The sequence below is a fragment of the Hesperophylax consimilis genome, chromosome 15 (assembly GCF_061612785.1).
Source record: "Hesperophylax consimilis isolate HC1 chromosome 15, BYU_Hcon_1.0, whole genome shotgun sequence".
In the NCBI taxonomy this organism is placed as follows: domain Eukaryota; kingdom Metazoa; phylum Arthropoda; class Insecta; order Trichoptera; family Limnephilidae; genus Hesperophylax; species Hesperophylax consimilis.
In genome coordinates this window covers 36,126,730-36,149,163 of record NC_142850.1, presented here as the reverse complement: position 1 = coordinate 36,149,163, position 22,434 = coordinate 36,126,730, and positions in this window count along the sequence as shown.

The following is a 22,434-nucleotide window of genomic DNA, read 5'->3' as shown; positions in this document are numbered from 1 at the left end:
GATAATAATGTTAATTATTGAAGACAATAATAGAGATTCTTAAACGAAAAATTGAAACAGAAAAAATAAATATAAATAGATATTTTTATTTTTCAAATTTTCGTTTGGGAATCGCTAATATTGTCTTCAATAATAAAATATTACAATTTGAGGTTTTATTCACGTTAACACAATTTTTTTCAAAATTAAAGATTTTATTTTGTGTCTTTATTTTATTTATAACTAAGCGAAAAATGTGAAAATATTAAATAAAACACGACGTTTAAAATAGAGCAAAAATCTCTCTACTTTTATACCCATGCGTTTTTAATAATTTTTGCAGCTTTTTTTTCTATTGAGGGAATTTCATGCACTTACTGTTTCGGCTCTACAAATGTAAAGATATTATCTTCAAGAAAAACTTATATTTTTTTAAGAACTTAACCCTAGATTCATAACCTTATCTAAGAGAAACATTATTCATAAACATTCGTCTCACAGACGACTAAGTTTAAGTAACGAGTTTTGGGGTACTTGTAAATAAAATAAATAAATTAAGTATGGCACTCTTTAATATGTTTAATTAGGTAACAAAAAAATTAATAAACGAGTTAAAATTAAATTTCATCGCTACATTCCACACACATGAGGCCGCGATGGTCCATGCACATATACTTTTTGTATTGCTTGCATTGGAACCTTGTCATATGCCGTTTTTTATAATCACAATAACCACAAACCTTTTTTTGAGTACCACTTGAACCAGGTGTGGCAATGGTAGGCATTTCATCTAAAACTTCGGCGATTTTCCTTTTTAGGCATCTCTTCAAAGTTGGCATTTCGTGTCTTTTACGTAACCATGTCGTTATCACTGTCGGAATCTGTCGGGACCATTTCATCTAATTCCACACAATCTTCGACATCACTGATTTCTACATCCTTTTGCTGAATGGTAAAATCATCATCATCAGAATCAGATAAACGATTCAAATAGTCATCAATTTGCCGATCATCCATTCTAAAATAAAATAAAAAGATTTGATGTAAAATACACACAATAATACATTTTGAACGATAAAATAAGATGTAACTATAAATAATAACTCATATAGAATAATATCATATACTTACTTTTACTCTGTATAACCAGAACTCATCAAAAACAATGTTTTCAAAATAACTTGCAGTCTCTTCAAAAGTTACACTATTCATAAACATTCGTCTCTCAGACGTTCAAAGGTCTATAACTTGTCCACAAGACTTCACTGCGAGGCAAACGCACCCGCGTTACTAATGAACAAGCGATCTATGAAGGTACTTGAGAGGTCATCATTCTATCTCTTTCACTCGAGACACTAGAAACAAATTTACGTTTTGCGCGGTCTATGGGACGAATGGTTATGAATCTAGGGTTAAAAACATAAAGTGTTCTAAAGAAAAATTTTATAAATCAGTAGAAATTCGGTTAAAAAGGTGAAATGCTTGGTTATATGAAAAATATAACTGATATTTTATATGGAAAATTACACAAAACTCTATTTCGAAAATTTTCGATTTCGATCGGTATTTGTTTGCCTGTTTTTTATTATTCCCAGTCATTTTTCAATTTCACTAGCAAACAAACATTTATAGGTATAACGTATAACTAGTTTACTTTCTTCAAATTTTTCAATAGTAGGCATTATGTTTAATTAGGTACTCTTTAAGTTAGTAAGGTGAGGTGGAAAAAAGGGATGCGGGTGTTTTTAAGAAATCTCACGTAAACAGAGTCCCTTCTCTTGTCTTGAAAGTCAAGTGAAGGCCTACATGGTCGAGGGGCAAGGCTCTTGACTAGCAATCTGGAGGTCGGGGGTTCAATTTCCGGCGTGCGCAAGTAAATTTGAAAGTTTGTTTAATTTGTATTATTTCACGATTTATTCATTAAAAATAATATATAGTATATTTACGACCCGTTCCAGAGTGGAAGATTCTCTCAGTATCGCCCTGGTGAAAGACCACCATTCATATTTGTAAAATTGCTTGAAATAGCTTTAGCCGTGTTTAGGTGACCATATTTGAATAACCAGCTAATTCTTCACCTTCCTCTTTCCTGTCTTCTTCCCCCCACTACTTTTAGCCTCATAACGTATCATAATTGGGGATGCTATAGTGTCACTGGTTCCAAATGGTAGGGAACAGTTGAGACTCTTGTGCAGTATTGACATTAAAAAAATGAAAGTATGCAAAATTTCAACCATCATGGAATAAAACTGTAGATTTTCATAAAATACCAAACTACGGACACTTTTAATAATTAGATAGTTTTTTTGTACACATTATTTTGTATTAGTGCTAATAAAATAGTTACATAAAAGCAGATAAATAAGTAAAATTAAGAATAAGAATAATATTATACGAATAAATAAGACTAAAACAATATATTTAATCCAGTTTTTACGAAGGCTCTTCTGAACCTATCCTTTTATCGATTTTTACAACTCAAAGAACAATAATAAACCTCGGGTTAAGTCAAGTCTATAAAACGGAAGCAAATGTGATTTTACGACCCGCGGGTTACCTGTGCTAATCAGCGGTTAAGGTACGTGCTACTGCCTACTCACTTCTGCCTACCTGTACGGGGAACTAACGAGACGTAGGCGACAATGGCTGGATAATATGTTATTCAAACAATTACAGAATAGAGATGATTTTAAAGATATGGTTAAATGAAAGGTTATGTTTAAAAACGGTTCTGGTCTAATAGGAAATGAAAACAATCAACTAAATATTTATTCCGTTTTCTGTATTTTTTAAAAAATTATTGATGATTCTGAAAGTCAGCCGCCATCAGCTATAATCCAGCCAATTATTTACAAATGACTTCCTTTTCTTTTCATTCTCGTGAGTTTTTGCAAATACAGAAATACATACTAGACAAAGCATTATGATATTTTTTCCCGATTGCACAAACATGGATTTTTCACTTACAGCAAACAAGGCGAAAAGACAGTTTGAAATGGCTCTCATGCGTACCTAAACATATTAAAAACGCAGCAAAACTATATATTATATTATTATAAAAGGATTTTTGAAGCTGAAAGCATTTTATAAAAAAAAAATGTTTATTTTAGAGACGACCAGAAATTTATATATCGAATGAACACCGTTAGGAAACGATAGAAAAATTTAAGCGAAAGAAATACAGATATTATTTGAGTTTTTCACGGCCAAAAGTATTCTAGCATATATTTTTTTGGTGTTATGCCGTGTTTCGTTACCTCCTTCCTTAGCCAACGTTTCGGACGACATTACAGTGTCCATCATCAAAAAAGATGTGTAAATTATAAAACATTTGTAAATGTTTGCCCTGATGATGGTGGACGCTGTCCAGAACGTTGGTTAAAGAAAAAAGTAGCGCAACACGCCATAACACCCCAAAAATCAATCACTATACACATTTTTTATTTAATTCTCAGACTTATTATAATTTATTATACTTGGCTTGGCTGAATTGTTCCAACAATCAGTTCGAATTTTGAAAATGACACGTAAATTAAAACAAATTTGTGTTCTAGCCGCCCTATGCATACGAACGTACGTAATACGTCCGTCAAAGTATCACCCAAACGCAACAAGCCGTATCACGTACGCTCAGGTACAAAACATACTTTACCGAAACCCACAAAACGTTTGTGACACGTTCGTGCGCGTCAAGTTTGTTCCTGCGTCATCCCGTTTAGTATTTCGAAGTCAGCCGAAGCAAACGGGTGTATTTTCGTCACTCCCATACAAGTCAAGTCGCTAGTCAGTGGTTCTCCATGCAAGTGGCGCAGTTTTTATGACAATATTATTACGTTACATGTTTTTTAGTGAACTTTGTGTGAATGCATGTCTTTTTTATACCGTTTATTTACTTTGTGTTATATAAAAAACTGATTTTTTGTGTTCAATATGTCAAGTGAGAGTGAAGATGAAAATATTAGCTCCTCCGGAAGTGAGACCACTATAAGTGAGGATTTTCCAACATCACAAGATGAACATGAAAGCGAAGTAGAAGACGTTCCAACAAGTGCTCAGGAGTGGGTGGATATAGATTCTGAAGGAGATGTTTTACAACCACCATTTGAATTTACATCGACATCTGGCTTTCCTGAAGCAGTCAATAATTGTAAAGATGAGTATGAATTCTTCAACTACTTTTTTGATGATGAACTGATGCAACTGATAGTGGATCAAACCAATATATTTGCTGAGCAATTTATTAATTCTACTCCACATTCTTCGACAAGCCATGTAAGTTCGTGGCATCCAACAACAATCAACGAAATGAGAATATTTATTGCAATCATTTTAGTACAAAGTTTGGTAAAGAAACCAGAAGAAAAGATGTACTGGTCTAAAAGTCCGATATTTGAGACTCCATTTTTTGCACGCACCCTTTCATACAGGCGGTTTTTATTGCTAAAGAAATTTTTGCATTTTAGCAATAATGCTGAATACAACGAATCGACCCACCCCAATCCCAAACTGAACAAAATATGGCCTGTGTATCAATATTTGCAAAAAAAATTTCAACAAGGATATATCCCCGAGAAAAATGTGACCATAGACGAAAGTTTGATGTTATACAAAGGACGTCTAGGATGGATACAGTACATGCCACTCAAAAGATCGAGATTTGGCGTCAAGACATATATGTTGTGTGAGTCCACCTCAGGATATATATGGTCCACAATTATTTATACAGGAAAAAATACCCTTTTTGACCAGAGCTACAAACATCTTCCAGTCTCCTCCCAAGTCGTTATGTCACTAATGAGACCATTGCTCAATAAGGGGTACTGCCTGACAACGGACAATTTTTACTCGTCACCAGAATTAGCGGAGTTATTAGTTACAAAAAAAACGGACACATATGGAACACTAAGATTCAGACGAAAAGGGGTACCCAAAAATATTGTTTTTCCTAAGAAAGTTGCTCGTGGATACACCAAAGCCTACAGAAAGGGGAAAATCATAGTGATGAGGTGGAGAGATAAAAAAGATGTGTTTTTTCTCTCCACTGTCCATAGCTGCACGATGGTGAAAACTGAATCGGGCAAACAACGCCCAACTGTAGCAAACGATTATAATTTTACGATGGGTGGAGTAGATCGGGTTGACCAGCATTTGGCGATTCGCCCTGTCACCAGAAAACAGGGGAGAAAATATTACAAAAAAATATTTTTCCATTTTCTGGAGCAAGCACTCTGGAATGCATATGTGTTGTACAAAAAAAAGGGTGGTGTTTCAAATAACTCTACATTTAGAGAAAAGGTAATTTTTCAATATTTGGAAAACTACCATACAGCAGATTTTTCATCTAAAGGGGGAAGACCATCAAGCAACCCAAACCCCTTACGTCTCACTGAAAGACATTTTATTGATGTAATTCCTCCTACCGCGGGCAAACTGAATGCTGCAAGACGTTGCGCTGTTTGCTGCTCAAAAGTAAATGAAAGTGGGAAAAAAGTGAGGAAGGAGACAAGGTACTACTGTCCTGACTGTGATGTGGGGCTTTGCATCCCCTGTTTCAAAATTTATCACACAAAAAAATTCTTTTAGTGTAATAAAATAAATAAAGAGTACTAAAATGTATAGTTTTATTGTGAATAAATATCCTTGTAACAGTGAGGTCCGTGGCTATCAGTAAACTTTCACTCTTTTTGTGATTGGCTCGTATGAAGAAGGAATTGGTAAAACGTCATAAATCATAAAACTCTCCATAATCAGCAGTTCACTTTGAAAATGTAGTGAAAAAATGGCCTAAGAAAAGGTGTTATTTTCATTTTGAACACCATCAATCGCTGGCCGCCTCATTTGCAGAATGTATCGAGATTATTTTGATTGATATATTACATTCAATACATTATATATATTCAATAGAATATTATTACAAAAAATATTCGGTGACATCTTATGTTGAGAACCTCTGACTTACAAAATGATGTAAAAAGGGTCAAAAATGAGTCTGTTGTGTGAAAATATTGTGTGGTATATTGAAAACAAGTATTGTTATTGCGAAATCTAATGAAAAAAAACCCGATGTTTTTTTACCTACATTTTGAATAATAACCCAAAGGTAGGGCGGTTAAAGTACATTGAACGGTGACCGGATAAATCATCACAATGATAATTCATCACATCTTTAAAAAGTTATATGAAGTCATGGAAAGTGATGAAACAAAAACTTTATTAACTGTGTTATGTAGGTTAGGTTAGGTTAAAAAAATTCATCGTTTATAATTACTTTATATCACTTTTTAAAAGTGTGTTGAATTGTCACTGTGTTGAGTTATCATGGAACCCATTGAACAGGAGTTACACACATAATCACAACCAAAATTAGATTTCAACATAAACATTTTCTAAAGTTAATCTCGGGAACTAAACTTAATCCACCTATGTTGATAGAGGAGACACATATATGCCAATTGATCCCAGGCACTATGCTCCGAAAGCGAGGACTTATGTCTATAAGAACGCACCAATCAACGGAGCGACTCAACTGCTTAACGATTCTGCATTGACCATCGACATTTTGAACGTCACTTATAATCAGCAATTATCGTTTAACGCATGTCACAAAATAATATAATTACTCTCATAACTTTTTATACTTAAATGTATATTTATAATCTTCCCCTTGACGTACTGTCACCGTTTCATGGAAAACAAATTTATATATATATAAAAACTTGTTCTTAAATATGTAGTTCCAAAAAAACTTTGTGAAGTCATTTTAATTATATAAGATACAATATAAAGAAACAATAAATAAATACGTAAATGAAATACTTTGTATACACCACTATTTATTAAAAAATGATTTATTTTATTTATTGACACCTCACAAGAGCAACCCTAACTGTACAGTGTTGTGAGGTGGGATAAGGTAGGGGCGGTAAGACGGGATTTATTAATGCAGGTCGTCAAGAGGCCTGGATTATATGAAGGAGGAAAAACAGATGCCGGTAGATCGTTCCACATACGAGCCATCTTACACAAAAACGAGTCGAAGAAGTGAACAACTGTGGACGGGTGCTCCGCTCGTTTCCTCGGAGCTGGATCTATAAGTAAATACGTATTTTGTATGCGGTTAATAAAAACTTAAAACATCGTGTTCAACTCGATATGGTTACCCACGTCCAGCCAGTTACGCATTGGAAACATTACACATTGGAAAACTGCATTGAAAAATAAATGGCCTTAGAAGTAAACAGTATTAGCATAATACCTTTCCGCGGAATTCATTTAAAAGCTAAATTCACGACTTCATTGGCATAATAATTTACGACTCTTAAAATGAATTATTTAAATCCAGCCATTCACTAAATAAACACACAAACGCTAACCGATTAGTAAAACAAATTGTTAACTCGAGGTTAACATACTTTGTTACGTTTTCGGTAAAAAATAATACAACCAGTTGAAAAGCCTAGTTATTTTAAATACAATACTTGTTTTAACTGTTATTTCAGATAATGGAGTTTACATCGATTTTTAGTTTTCAGTAACATTGTAATAATTGACTGAGCGTATCGAAGACCTATTTTAACTCGACCTTTTAGCAAATTCATCTATCTCTAAATTTGTTTGTTACGTTCCGGTTCCGGTTCAAGATGGTGGCCTTGTTGGACAATTTATCTGATTTGGATCAATTTGTCTATTAATGGACCTTTTATCCCGTAAGACTTCGCATGATCATGGTTCCTGCCACAAGCTCTCGAATCGGAATAATCAGTGAAGTACCGGCATGAAGAATGTTTTAAAAATTAATTCATATGGTGACATTTATTTGAACAAATTGTATTAATTACTTAATTGAAATAATAAAATATTACTTAAAATATTATGACTTATAATTAAGTAGGTAGGTATTAAAGCACCTATTTACAAGTCTTGTGATTTCAAAAGAAATTTTTTTGATTTTTTTTTAAAGAATGACAAACATTGTTAAGAATAACCTGAAAATATTTTAAAATCTCCTACTACCGCCACAGTAAGCGGAAAATTTTGCTTGTGTTGTGATGGAGGACAGCCGAGGAATTGTAAACGCAACTGTCTGCTTACTACTATTGGCATTAGATTAGGTACACGAAATCGGGGACTTCGGTCCATATCAATATAAACTGACCAAATTTATCCAAATATATTGTATTTCAATATATTGACCAAATTTATCCAAATATATTGTATTTCAATACATTGACCAAAATTATCCAAATATGGTCTGTAGCAACAAAAATAAAGGGTTTATATTTATATTTTTAAAATAAGGTCCTTGTCGAAATTAGCCGAAAATAATGGGGATACGAATTAGTGGATTTTGGTTGAGGTATTTTATTGATTTAAAAACCTCTGTTTCAATTTGAAGTGTATCGTATTTTGATTCTACGTTGAAAAAAACATAAAACTCCGACGGTAAACACAAGATTTGGATAAAGACACCAAACCAAATAAAAGCATTAAAAAATCTATCAACGATTCAAAATATGAGAAAAAGAAAAAAACATTTCATATACGAGATTAAAAGATAGATGAGATAACAAAAAGGCAATATTAATTATTTAATAAATATCTTATCAATTACAAAAAAAATATAGCTTAAAATAATAAAACATACTTAAAACACAGTAAAACTTAAAATGTAAAAAAAAATATCCAGAAAATCTGCAATCACAACTCTATTTTAACTAATGCTCAACAATATTTTTCTTCCGTAATGAAAGAAAACGAAATATCAAATTAAAAATAAATAGCAAATTCTCCAAAATAGAACAATGAGAATAATTATAAGGCGAAATAGATATTCAAAAGTAACTAAAAAGGTAAAGAAATAAGTTGGATAACAGCGAAACAGGTGCTGATCTTGAACGATGATATTTATTCTGAAATAAATAATCAACGCATTACCACAATATTTATAAATTAACATCATACTTTTCAAAACAACTAGGACATTCACAAACAGTATACAAGAGAGTGCAACGAAATTAAACTACAAAAAAAGACAAAGTGAACACGCAAAATAATTTGCTGTATAAAGGAATGCAATATTAAAACGCGCTGCTGGAAACCATAAAGTCTGCACCAATTGAAAGCTCAAGCTGGATTGTAGAAGACATATTGATAAAAAGAAAATGCAATGAACGATAAAACTGTTTTAATGTGTGTTACTACTCATTACTTATGAATATAAATTAGATTTTTTTTCCTTACCGTCTTTATTATTGGGGTTTTTTATATTTTATTTCTTAATATTTTGTTTATTGAATTTGTTAAATTATAAAATGCGTACCCTCAGCATGAGCAAAGTACCCAGTGAGGTACATATCATCATATTATAATGTTTGAAAATACATAATATTATTGCGTCAATTAAAAAAGTCGTTTTTACCAATATGGAGGTGTGTTTCTTTCCATTCTGTTAGATCACCATTAGTTTCTTACCATAATGAAACAATATATCAATTAAATTACAATGAATTGCATAGTAAATTATCTCATTGATAACCGGGACAAATCAATGCTAGGATATTTCGTAATAAAAGACACAGGAAACACCCGAGGAAGTGACACTCCGATAATGCACAATCATTAAAGCTAACTTATCTTTTCCTCTGTTCGCCACGGAACATAACATTAGCTTAGTTATCATCGTGGCGTACCGACCTAATGGATACTGTATCATTTTTATGGCAAGCGAAAGTCGCACTAATTAAATACGTGGAGAATTGAATTTTAACGAACCTACTCGTATGTTTATAATAATAGGCGTTTAAATATGAAGCTTTTACGTGTAAGACGATTGTTATAGTTTAGAAAACGCTGTTTAAATAGATTATTTTAAATGTTTAATTTCATGTTCCCGTAAGAATTATAAATTTGCAGATTAGTAAATTAATAATGCGCTTATTTACATTATGATTACTAAATAAATTTTAAGAAAAAATATATCTACAGAGCACTCGAAAAGTTTACACTTGAGGGAGTTTATAAACTAATTGGCTTGTACATTTTTGTTCCAGTGAAATATAACGTTTTGTTCGTGTGACTCTGTTAGGAACATGAAATGAAATCAATTGCAATAATTCAGGACTGTCAAAGGGGATCAATGATTTTAAAAAGATAATCGGATACTAATCTTCTATCAGAAGAATTTAATTTTTCTTAATTATGATAATAAAATGCAGTACCTTCACAACCAAGTATAAAAAAATAAAAGGATAAATTTGTAAATATTTCATTATTGGGTGAGCGTAGCGAAGTCCTGTTGTAACTTGGAACTCGACCGTTTGGAATTTCTCTGTATCTGTCTGGTAAATTTGTTTGTACGTTTCCATTCTCGATTTCGAAAATCTGTTGCATCCACTTTAAAATTTAAGCAATCCTTACTTTAACTAGCTGTCTAACTTTAACAAGCTTTTCAATATTATGATACCTATTTGTCTGAAGATAGTTTGAGCAAAGAATTAGACATTTCTTTGGACAAATTGTATAATTCCTTTTTATTTTTTTTTACTTGAATATCATATGGTTTATAATTATGTGGGTAGAAATTAAGTACCCACCTACTTAGAAATCTTATGACTTCAGAGGAAATTATTAAATACTAGCTGACATGTACCAGGCGTTACTCGAGGTTATGAATTATTTGGAGTGGTGACCGGATAAATCATCACAATGATAATTCAGCACATCTTTAAAAAGTTATAGGTATAAAGTCATGGAAAGTGATGAAATAAAAACTTTATTAACTGGGTTAAGTAGGTTAGGTTAGGTTAGGTTAAATTTTATTTTTTTCATCGTTTCTAATGACTTTATATAACCTTTTAAAAGTGTGTTGAATTGTCACTGTGTTGAGTTATCATGGAAACAAACAAAGAAACATTCATTTATATGTATATAGAAGAAGAGAAAATTATAAACATACGTTATAAGACGCGAGGTTGTGGAAATATATACGTCATTTGATACATATTATATGTAAATATAATTGGTACCTACCTTAAGGCACCGCATATGCACATATGTACCTACCTTTAAGAAGAAATTGTTTTTCAATAAACATATGACGGCCGGCGTGGTCTAGTGGTATACGCTTTTGACTACAGATCCGAAGGTCGCGGGTTCGAACCCGGCGTGCGCAAATAAATTTTATTTGATTAATTTGTGTTATTTCACAATTAATTAATTTAAAATAATATATAGTATATTTGCGGCACGTTCCAGAGTGGAAGATACTCTCAGTATCGCCCTGGTGTAAGACCACCATTCAGAATTGAAACGTTGCTTGAAATGGCTTTAGCCGTGTTTGGTGACCAGATCTGAATAGCCAGGTACTTCCCCACCTTCCTCTTCCCCATCTCCCTTCCCTCCCCAATACCCTCAGCCGCACAACATACCCCAATTGGGGATGCCATAGTCTCACTGGCTCCAGACGGGAGCAGTTGGGACTCTTGTGCGGTAATACTGTAAAAAAAAAAAAAAAAAAAAAATATAAAAGCGTGAAAATAAACAAGCATCAGCAAACAGGTCATTATGTGAACAAGCCGAGAGAGATTATAATAATGATGATGTAGCATTGAGTGGACAGTTAGAGAAAGCTAAACCTTAACCTCAAGTCATGTAACCTGTAGCACTAACTTGTAATAATTCAATTTGTCGGTATATTCCTTCCGCAAGACAAGATATGTGCATTAGAAATTTCTGTATGTAGTTTTGATTTACATTTAAATATTCTCACTGTCAGAAATGTTAAGTTGTTTGACGTTTGGGGTAACAAGTCATATAGCACATGGTTAACATTTTGCACCCCTACCAACTATGACATGTCTGTTAGAAAATACAGTTTCCAAAACTCAATTTTTTATTATTTTAGTACTTACTTAGTGTATCGAACGTCATCAGCATCATCAATATAAAATGTACATCAATTATAAAAAAACACAACAAAATGCCATCATATTTACTACTGTCAAAAACAATGTAAAACCTTCCATAAAACTAATGTTGATAAACCTGCCTTACATATAGGTAACTCATGTTTAAAAACCTGCCCTGCCGTTTAACGGTAAATTTTATCGCTCGGACCTAAAAGGCAGTTGTCTCGCTTCAACTCAAGCAACCATCTTACTCTGGCTAGGCAGCCGCTGATTGGCTAAGCACAAAACCTGCTTGAGCGGCCCACGTGTATCCAAGAGATTTGTAAAAAAAATACAAATTCGCAAGCCCTTCCTGTAATAATAGGAAACAATGTTAACTAAATAATTATATACAAAGATACTTATATGTTAATTAAATAAGCTCGAATAGAAATAAAATATGTTACACGTAAGATAATTATGTAGTCAGCGAAACTCTGAAAATGTTACAGAGATTTGACCACTTATCTTGTAGAATATGTCTTATTATAACTAAATAAACAATATTGCGACGATGTGGTTTTGGCAGGGCGACAGAAGCAGATAAGGTCTAATATTATAAAATATTCCTATATTTCTGAGATAAACAGATTTAATCCTACAAACGTGGCGAGCTTCATAGCAAGAAAAAAGCAAGCTCGTTACGGGAATTTCATAATACAATCAAGGGTTGGAGGCGCGGTCCTATAGAATCTTATAAAGGCGCCGCAAAAACCGGTCCCTTCACCATTCCCACATCAATTCCCGACGAAGCCACTCTTAACGCTGCTACCTCCGTCTTAATTAAAACATTAAAATCGTGCATCAACGAGGCGTCCGTTGAGATTCCTACCGACACCACACGACATGGAATACCCGAAGAGATCAAAGATCTTATTAGGGAAAAAAATCTTGTTAGGAAAGAGTGGCAGAGATCTTGCAATCCAATAGTAAAGCATCATTTTAATAGACTTAACAGAGAAGTACGTGAGGCCCTCAGCAAATTCCGCAACGAGCGATGGCACGACTTCATTTCAACTCTCGAAGACGATAGAGCAGCGTACTGGAAGCTCTCTAAAGCACTCAGACGCCCAAAAACTAAAATCTCTCCGATTAAAGGCCCCAACGGATTAGTATACTCCGCTGCAGACAAGGCTGAAGCCTTCGCAGATAGCCTTCAAAGTCAATTCTCTCCCAACACGGACTACGACGACCCAGCCTTCGTAGCAAAGGTGGATTCAAAAGTAGAATCAATCTTAAGTCTAGATCCTGAAGACCCTCCAATCAGGTTCACAACTCCTAAGGAAATAAATAACATAATTAAAAAATTAAAGAAAAAAAAGCAGCCGGTCCTGACGGCATCTCAAATAAAATCTTAAAATATCTGCCAAAGAAAGGCATCTGCGCTATTACAGCCATCTGCAACGCGTCGCTGAGACTACGTTGCTTTCCAAAGGATTTTAAAGAAGCTGACGTAATTTTAATTCCCAAACCAGGCAAGGACCCACTATTAACGGAGAATCATCGGCCTATTAGCCTCCTTCCTTGCCTAGGTAAAATCCTGGAAAAAGTTATACTATCAAGATTAAACTCATTCACTCAGGACAGTAAATTCTTGCCAGACTTCCAACATGGTTTCAGAGCAGGTCATTCCACCTCTCACCAACTCCTGCGTGTTGTGGAACACATCACGGAGGGATTTAATACTAGGAAAAAAACAGTAATCCTCTCACTCGACGTAAGTAAAGCCTTCGATAAAGTCTGGCACAACGGCCTTTTATATAAAATGAACGCTCTCGGGTATCCTTTGAGACTTACGCAATTGATAGCTAGCTACCTGAGAGATAGATGCTTTAAAGTCAAGTCAGAAAACGTCTTCTCCACAACCCGCCCCTTATCAGCTGGGGTCCCTCAAGGCAGTCAACTCTCTCCATCCTTGTATAACATCTACTCTAGTGACATTCCTAAACCCATGGACCATAACATTCAAATCACTCAATTTGCGGATGACACTAACATCATGTCTAGTTCAACAGTCGAGAGCATCGCCACAAAGCGTGTTCAGAGACAGGCCACTCTAACTGAAGAGTGGTGCAAAAAGTGGAGAATTTCAATAAACCCTACTAAAAGCGCCGCGACCGTTTTCTCAAAGAGACGGCCAAAACGGCCCCCATTCATTAAACTGTTTGGGGAAAATGTTCCATGGGAAAAGTCAATTAAATACCTAGGTGTAACGCTTGACTCCAAGCTCACCTGGAAGAAACATATAACTAGTAAAATAACAGCAGCAAATAAATGTCTAGCATCACTTTATCCAATGATGGGAAAGAAAAGTCGTTTATCAACGGATAATAAATTACTTCTTTATAAAACAACAATAAGACCAGGTTTCACTTACGGATGCCCCATTTGGGGGCACGCCGCTCCAAGTCTAATACAAAAGATTCAACTATTTCAAAATAAAGCCATTAAACTTGCTTTAAATGCACCCAAATGGATTAGAATCTCTTCTATCCATAAAGACACCAACATTCCGTTGATAAAAGACTTAATTGTTTCCCAAGCAACCAAATTTTATGCCGGCCTTTCCAGCCACACTAATCCAACAATAAATTCACTTTCGAAATATAGCGAAAACGATAAATTTAAATTTAAAAAACCCAAGATAGTCCTCCGGAAGGAATAATAACCTGCCTACAGCCGCAGTATAATTTTTAAGCTCTTTTTCACACCACTATAATAATAAAAATAACAGTAAAGTATCTAAAGATAATCAATTTATAATTATGTTAGAGTCAGTAAACTCATGTTTAGGAACTCTGTAAAATAAAGTAAATCAAAAGTCAAAAGTCAAAAGTCCCTTCACCATTCCGCCATAAGCCCTGGACCGAGCAACATCTACCGCTGTCCGCTCTGCCTGACCCGCTTCGCTACCTGAGAGCAACACGCTGTGTTTGATTTCAACCCGGTTCCCCCCCCCGCTCCACTTCCGCTGTCTACTGCAACTGCCTGCTGCTGAGCTCGCTGCTCACCGACAAGCCAACGACGCCCCGACGTCGCGGCGCCTCTGCCTCGGGCTTCACTGAGCCTTCCCAACAGCCAGCCTCGGAGAGAGGATCTGCCATTGCCTACTGAACCAGCCAGCGCCCCGCAGAGCCGTTACCGACTGAGCCTGGAGGGATACAAGAAGTTGCACCCGCAATAAAAACCAACCGCTTTTATAAAAGCGTTCTTTTCAATATGCAAATTACAAATGTCGAATATATCGTCTTTCTCAAGACGCATTCATTTATGCAAACATACAAGAGTCGATATTCCCTGGATCGAGGGGACTGAACGTTGCCAACTGAGCCAGCCCGCCTGCCAGCCCGCCTGCCAGCCAGTCCCGGAGAGCCTTCCCTCCAGCGTGCGGTCCTGCTCACTGGCCCCGATGTCACAGAGCCGTTACTGACTGACCTTGGGCGAATACAAGGAGTTTTATCCGCAATAAAAACAACCGCCTTTATAAAGGCGTTCTTTTCAAAAGCAAATTACAAATTTCGAATATATCGTCTTTCTCAAGACGCATTCATTGAGGCAAACATATTACAATAGTCGATATTCCCTGCATTTTTATGATATTTTAAATAACTCTGTAATGATTCAAATGAAATACCTCAAGTGCTTTATTTGAATCATTACACAGGACAAAGGCAAATGTGTGCCGGTGCTTATATTTTACAGTTTTTTCTTGTGCAGGCAAACACGTCCCGTACAAAGTGGTCCATTCGAGCCGGAACCACACATCACGCCTTCAGTCCTGCCCCGGTGGAGATGTCATCACCTTGCAGTGGCTGAGAGACCCGGAAGTCATCTAAGATGCCGGTTTCCCGCCCTGAAAGTAGACACACGCCGGCTCCCGACCGCCTTCCCGCCAGCGTGCGGTTCTGCTCGCTGGAACACCAGCCGATGTCAGAGCAGTCCAGGGGCACCCCCCTCCCACCGAGCCCTGAGCCATCTCGGCTCGGGCTCCCTCATGCCCTGAGCCCTCTTGGCTCGGGCTCCACCGACAGGCCAACGACGCCCTGACGTCGCGGAGCCTCTACCCCCGGGCTTCTCTGAGATTGCCGGTGACCGACGCCCCAACGTCGCGGCGCCTCTTCACCGGGCTTGCCGGAGACCAAGGCCCCGTTGTCGCAGCGCCTCTTCCCCGGGCCCACATGATTTCCTGTGCTCGCTGCTCCCGATGTCGCAGCACCTCGGCCCCGGGCCCCACATGGCTCGGGTTTATTTGAGCTTGCTGTCGCTTACCGAGGTATATAGAGCAGAGGCCTGCGCAACCAGTGACATCCCGGCGGCGGTGATTACACACAGTCACCGCTCCAGTGAGCAAACAACGCCCACACGGCTTGCCACTGCCTGTCAAACTCTACATTGGACAGCCAGCCAGTATACCAACTCAGCCAATGTATAACGCGCACGAGGCCTGCGCAACCAGTGACGTCGCCGGTGACAACCTGTACAACACCGGTGACGACCAGTGATATTGCCGGTGACATCCCGGATGCAATGTCTTACATACTCAGAGCCACACGATGAGCCACTGCCTGTCAAACTCTACAGTGGACAGCCCAACAGCCAGCCAGTATACAAACTCAGCCAATGTATAACGCGCACGAGGCCTGCGCAACCAGTGACGCCGCCGGTGACAACCAGTACATCGCCGGTGACAACCAGTGACATTGCCGGTGACATCCCGGATGCAGTGTCTTACATACTCAGAGCGGCACGATGAGCCACTGCCTGTCAAACTCTACATCGGACAGCCAACCAGTATACATAAACAGCCGAGATATAATGCGCACGAGTCCTGTGTAGCCGGTGACAACCATCCATCGCCGGTGACAACCAGTACATCCCGGATGCGGTGTCGTACCTACTCAAATTCTACAGTGGACAGCCCGACAGCCAACCAGTATATCTAACCAGCCGCGGTACAATGCGCATGGGTCCTGCGCAACCGGTGACACCGCCGGTGATAATCAGTAACATTGCCGGTGACATTGCCCGGGTGAGCAACCAAACAACGCTCACACTGCATGCACTAGCCCGCAGAGCCGTGAGAGGTGTCAGCCTGCCCGCCAGACAGCCAGAATATCTACTCAGCTGGGGTATAACATGCACCCCGAGCGCGCTGGCGGCCAGAAACCTATGCAACCAGTGACACCGCCTACAGACGGAGTACCCTACTACCTTATACGATGTGCCAGCCGTACAGTGACCCGCACCCCCAGGACTCCGATAAGATGACGACAATACAATTCGAGTACACTGGGGATCATTACGTGCGCTTTGCCGGGTGATGAATGCTAACTGGCACGCAAAACAGATTGCAGACCTATAAAAATAAACATCTCGCCGCCAAGCTGCCGCGTTCACAGTACCGCAGCCCGCCTTGTTGGACAGGCCCCCTACTACACTGGGCCACCATCACCTCCAGAGCCCCCTGATGCGCGTATGATGGCTACGTCTACCCACGAGCTTGAAGCGACCGGCCCGACCTCGAATGCCGGCCCCCCGGATACGTAACATCTCGAGAGCCGACACCATCCGGAGCGCTGCCCGATTCGACTGCGGCCAGCCAGTCACCTACGTGTTTGCTGCGACCGTCCCGGCCTCGAATGCCGGTCCCGGATATGCAGCAAACCGCAACTATATAATGGTCACTCACAAGTTTGCGGCGACCGTCCCGGCCTCGAATCGTTGCGGATATGCTGCAAACTGTGACTAAATGTTGGCCATCGTGTGAATCACGTGTTTGCTGCGACCGTCCCGGCCTCGAATGCCGGTCCCGGATATGCAGTGAACCGTGACTACATGATGGCTAGCCTGTCACCCACAAATTTGTAGTGACCGTACCGGCTTCAAATGCCGGCTCTGGATATGCCGCAAAGTAATCCCGCGACTACATGATGTCCGGCTTGTCATCAAAATTGCAGCAACAAGCTAGCCGGATTCAACTCTGGCCCCTTCACAGTTCCAGCGCGCACCTAAGCGCACATCCGGCCTGAAATGCCCCCCTCCCTCGGATACGCAACAACTCAAAAATGCACGACAGATACCCCGACACAAAAGGATACCAGTTCACCGCCATTCAAAACCTGCGAGCGCGCCCAAATCCCACGCGCGTCACCCTGCAGCCGCTCCCCGGAACCGAGAACTAACAAGCAAGCCCCTAGAGTAATCACCACGGCCAGATGGGAGGAGTGACCACGCACTCAATCACTGGATTCGGATGCAGCAACCACCACCGAAGACTGACACGTTCGAAAAAATAGCTCGGTGCAGCCACTACTGCACGGGAAGGAGTGTATCGAACGTCATCAGCATCATCAATATAAAATGTACATCAATTATAAAAAAACACAACAAAATGCCATCATATTTACCACTGTCAAAAACTATGTAAAACCTTCCATAAAACTAATGTTGATAAACCTGCCTTACATATAGGTAACTCATGTTTAAAAACCTGCCCTGCCGTTTAACGGTAAATTTTATCGCTCGGACCTAAAAGGCAGTTGTCTCGCTTCAACTCAAGCAACCATCTTACTCTAGCTAGGCAGCCGCTGATTGGCTAAGCACAAAACCTGCTTGAGCGGCCCACGTGTATCCAAGAGATTTGTAAAAAAAATACAAATTCGCAAGCCCTTCCTGTAATAATAGGAAACAATGTTAACTAAATAATTATATACAAAGATACTTATATGTTAAGTAAATAAGCTCGAATAGAAATAAAATATGTTACACGTAAGATAATTATGTAATCAGCGAAACTCTGAAAATGTTACAGAGATTTGACCACTTATCTTGTAGAATATGTCTTATTATAACTAAATAAACAATATTGCGACGATGTGGTTTTGGCAGGGCGACAGAAGCAGATAAGGTCTAATATTATAAAATATTCCTATATTTCTGAGATAAACAGATTTAATCCTACAAACGTGGCGAGCTTCATAGCAAGAAAAAAGCAAGCTCGTTACGGGAATTTCATAATACAATCAAGGGTCGGAGGCGCGGTCCTATAGAATCTTATAAAGGCGCCGCAAAAACCGGTCCCTTCACCATTCCGCCATAAGCCCTGGACCGAGCAACATCTACCGCTGTCCGCTCTGCCTGACCCGCTTCGCTACCTGAGAGCAACACGCTGTGTTTGATTTCAACCCGGTTCCCCCCCCCGCTCCGCTTCCGCTGTCTACTGCAACTGCCTGCTGCTGAGCTCGCTGCTCACCGACAAGCCAACGACGCCCCGACGTCGCTGCGCCTCTGCCTCGGGCTTCACTGAGCCTTCCCAACAGCCAGCCTCGGAGAGAGGATCTGCCATTGCCTACTGAACCAGCCAGCGCCCCGCAGAGCCGTTACCGACTGAGCCTGGAGGGATACAAGAAGTTGCACCCGCAATAAAAACCAACCGCTTTTATAAAAGCGTTCTTTTCAATATGCAAATTACAAATGTCGAATATATCGTCTTTCTCAAGACGCATTCATTTATGCAAACATACAAGAGTCGATATTCCCTGGATCGAGGGGACTGAACGTTGCCGACTGAGCCAGCCCGCCTGCCAGCCCGCCTGCCAGCCAGTCCCGGAGAGCCTTCCCTCCAGCGTGCGGTCCTGCTCACTGGCCCCGATGTCACAGAGCCGTTACTGACTGACCTTGGGCGAATACAAGGAGTTTTATCCGCAATCAAAACAACCGCCTTTATAAAGGCGTTCTTTTCAAAAGCAAATTACAAATTTCGAATATATCGTCTTTCTCAAGACGCATTCATTGAGGCAAACATATTACAATAGTCGATATTCCCTGCATTTTTATGATATTTTAAATAACTCTGTAATGATTCAAATGAAATACCTCAAGTGCTTTATTTGAATCATTACACAGGACAAAGGCAAATGTGTGCCGGTGCTTATATTTTACAGTTTTTTCTTGTGCAGGCAAACACGTCCCGTACACTTAGAATAAGATATAATAATAATTCAAAATTAGAATTTTTATCAATATGTTTTGTTTTTAAAAGAGAATTCTTATGTCTTGAAAAAACACTGAACTGATATGACCGATTATAAAAGAAGCACCTGCACGGATATGAAATACTGTTAATTTATAAAAAAATCTGGTCATAATATTCGTTTTCCGGTTATAAATAGACTGCAGGCCTTTGACAAGAATGTTTGGTAAAAGTTACGAATTCCGCTTCACTCTTAATACGCAATATTTCACTTTCAAATAAATAGATTTAGCTTTATTAATTCAAAACATGATTTATTATGTCGGGGGAGACGGAAATATACGCACTTTTAATTTTAATTTCGTTTATTAAGTCACTTACGCGATATGTCACACGAGATTTCAAAGAAACAAAATAATGTGACATTTGCCGGAATTACCACAACTAGTTATTTACCTAGCCAGTGCGCGGGTTAGGTAAAGTACCTACCTACGAACTAATTCAGTTAAAGAAAATAAAATCTTGAAAATATTAAATTAATATATATAACCTAACCTAATCTAGCTGTGATTTTCTATAGCAAAAAAATGCTCCTTTAATAACGCCTGCTCGCGTCCCCTTTAGAGTTATATCCCAGTTTTCAAGTAGTTTGTGGGCTACGCTAGGTTTGTATAGACTGGTTTGTGATTTAATTCTACCTAATCCAACCTAACCTAACATGTACGGAATATTTTCTCAAACGGTAGTCGTAGGTAAATAATTACCGTTTTCCGGTTATAAATAGACTGCAGGCCTTTGACAAGAATGTTTGGTAAAGGTAACGAATTCCGCTTCACTCTTAATACGCAATATTTCACTTTCAAATAAATAGATTTAGCTTTATTAATTCAAAACATGATTTATTATGTCGGGGGAGACGGAAATATACGCACTTTTAATTTTAATTTCGTTTATTAAGTCACTTACGCGATATGTCACACGAGATTTCAAAGAAACAAAATAATGTGACATTTGCCGGAATTACCACAACTAGTTATTTACCTAGCCAGTGCGCGGGTTAGGTAAAGTACCTACCTACGAACTAATTCAGTTAAAGAAAATAAAATCTTGAAAATATTAAATTAATATATATAACCTAACCTAATCTAGCTGTGATTTTCTATAGCAAAAAAATGCTCCTTTAATAACGCCTGCTCGCGTCCCCTTTAGAGTTATATCCCAGTTTTCAAGTAGTTTGTGGGCTACGCTAGGTTTGTATAGACTGGTTTGTGATTTAATTCTACCTAATTTCCATGTTCTAACCTAACCTAACCTAAACTACCTAAACGGAATACGTTTAATCACATTTTATTCTATTTGTTTGTTATTCGGGTTATTTTATTTAATTATATGTTGATTATTTGTTATAAATAATACATTGACTTACATATTAATATGGATTAATTATACACGATGATATTATTTATTTTATATGGCAATACTATTTTTTTTTTGGTTGGCAGCAGTGTCTATGAAATACTTTGTAGATTTGGATTACGATATTATGAATATAATCCAACTCTTGATATTTACAAAAACCATAAAAATTAAAAAATTTAAACTAAAACTTATAAATAATAAAAACTTTCTTCTACAACACATAAATACTTGTCACACCTATACATAACCACGTAAACACCTCAGCACAGGTTCTCCTAGTGAGGTGTTCACGAAACATACAATATTACTCACATACAGTATCACCTTCTCAAACCTACCTTACACACAACATATTTTAGTTATAAGTTTGAAATATACCAAATACAAATATAAATAATTATGTGAAACTGTAAATTACATATATAAATAAAAAAAATAAAAATAAAAAAAAGAACATAGTCGCTTTCGGCGGTGCCGCATACTAATTGACATATCGCGTAAGTGACTTAATAAACGAAATTAAAATTAAAAGTGCGCATATTTCCGTCTCCCCCGACATAATAAATCATGTTTTGAATTTATAAAGCTAAATACATTTATTTGAAAGTGAAATATTGCGTATTAAGAGTGAAGCGGAATAGGAGAAAATTAATGAATGTTTTATGAGGACGGCGGAACACGTGTACATACAAATATTGATATTGATATTGAAATACTGATACTGTCGCATTCCGGCATTTATAAGGAAAAGAACACGTGTCCTCTATATATTCTGAATAACTAATATTTAAAGAGGAAATTAGCATATTATCAATTTTCGTTGTATGGTTCCTAGAATTGTGTGAACATTTATTTGAAAAAGCAATGTTGAATTCACAAAATCAAAATAGAGCAAAACCAAAACAAGGAGTTATAATTTGAGACCTGAATTTACGACAATGTCATAAAATGGTATTCTGAGTTAACACTAAATTATTGATGGTCAAAGTTTCAATTGTGAGTAAGAAGTCTCATATATTATGTCTTCAATTTTGTACAGGTCAGTTAGAGATGTAATTTTGAGAAGGTATTTAATAAATTTTTCAATAATTCTGCATCGTTAACTGGAAAAAGTAATTT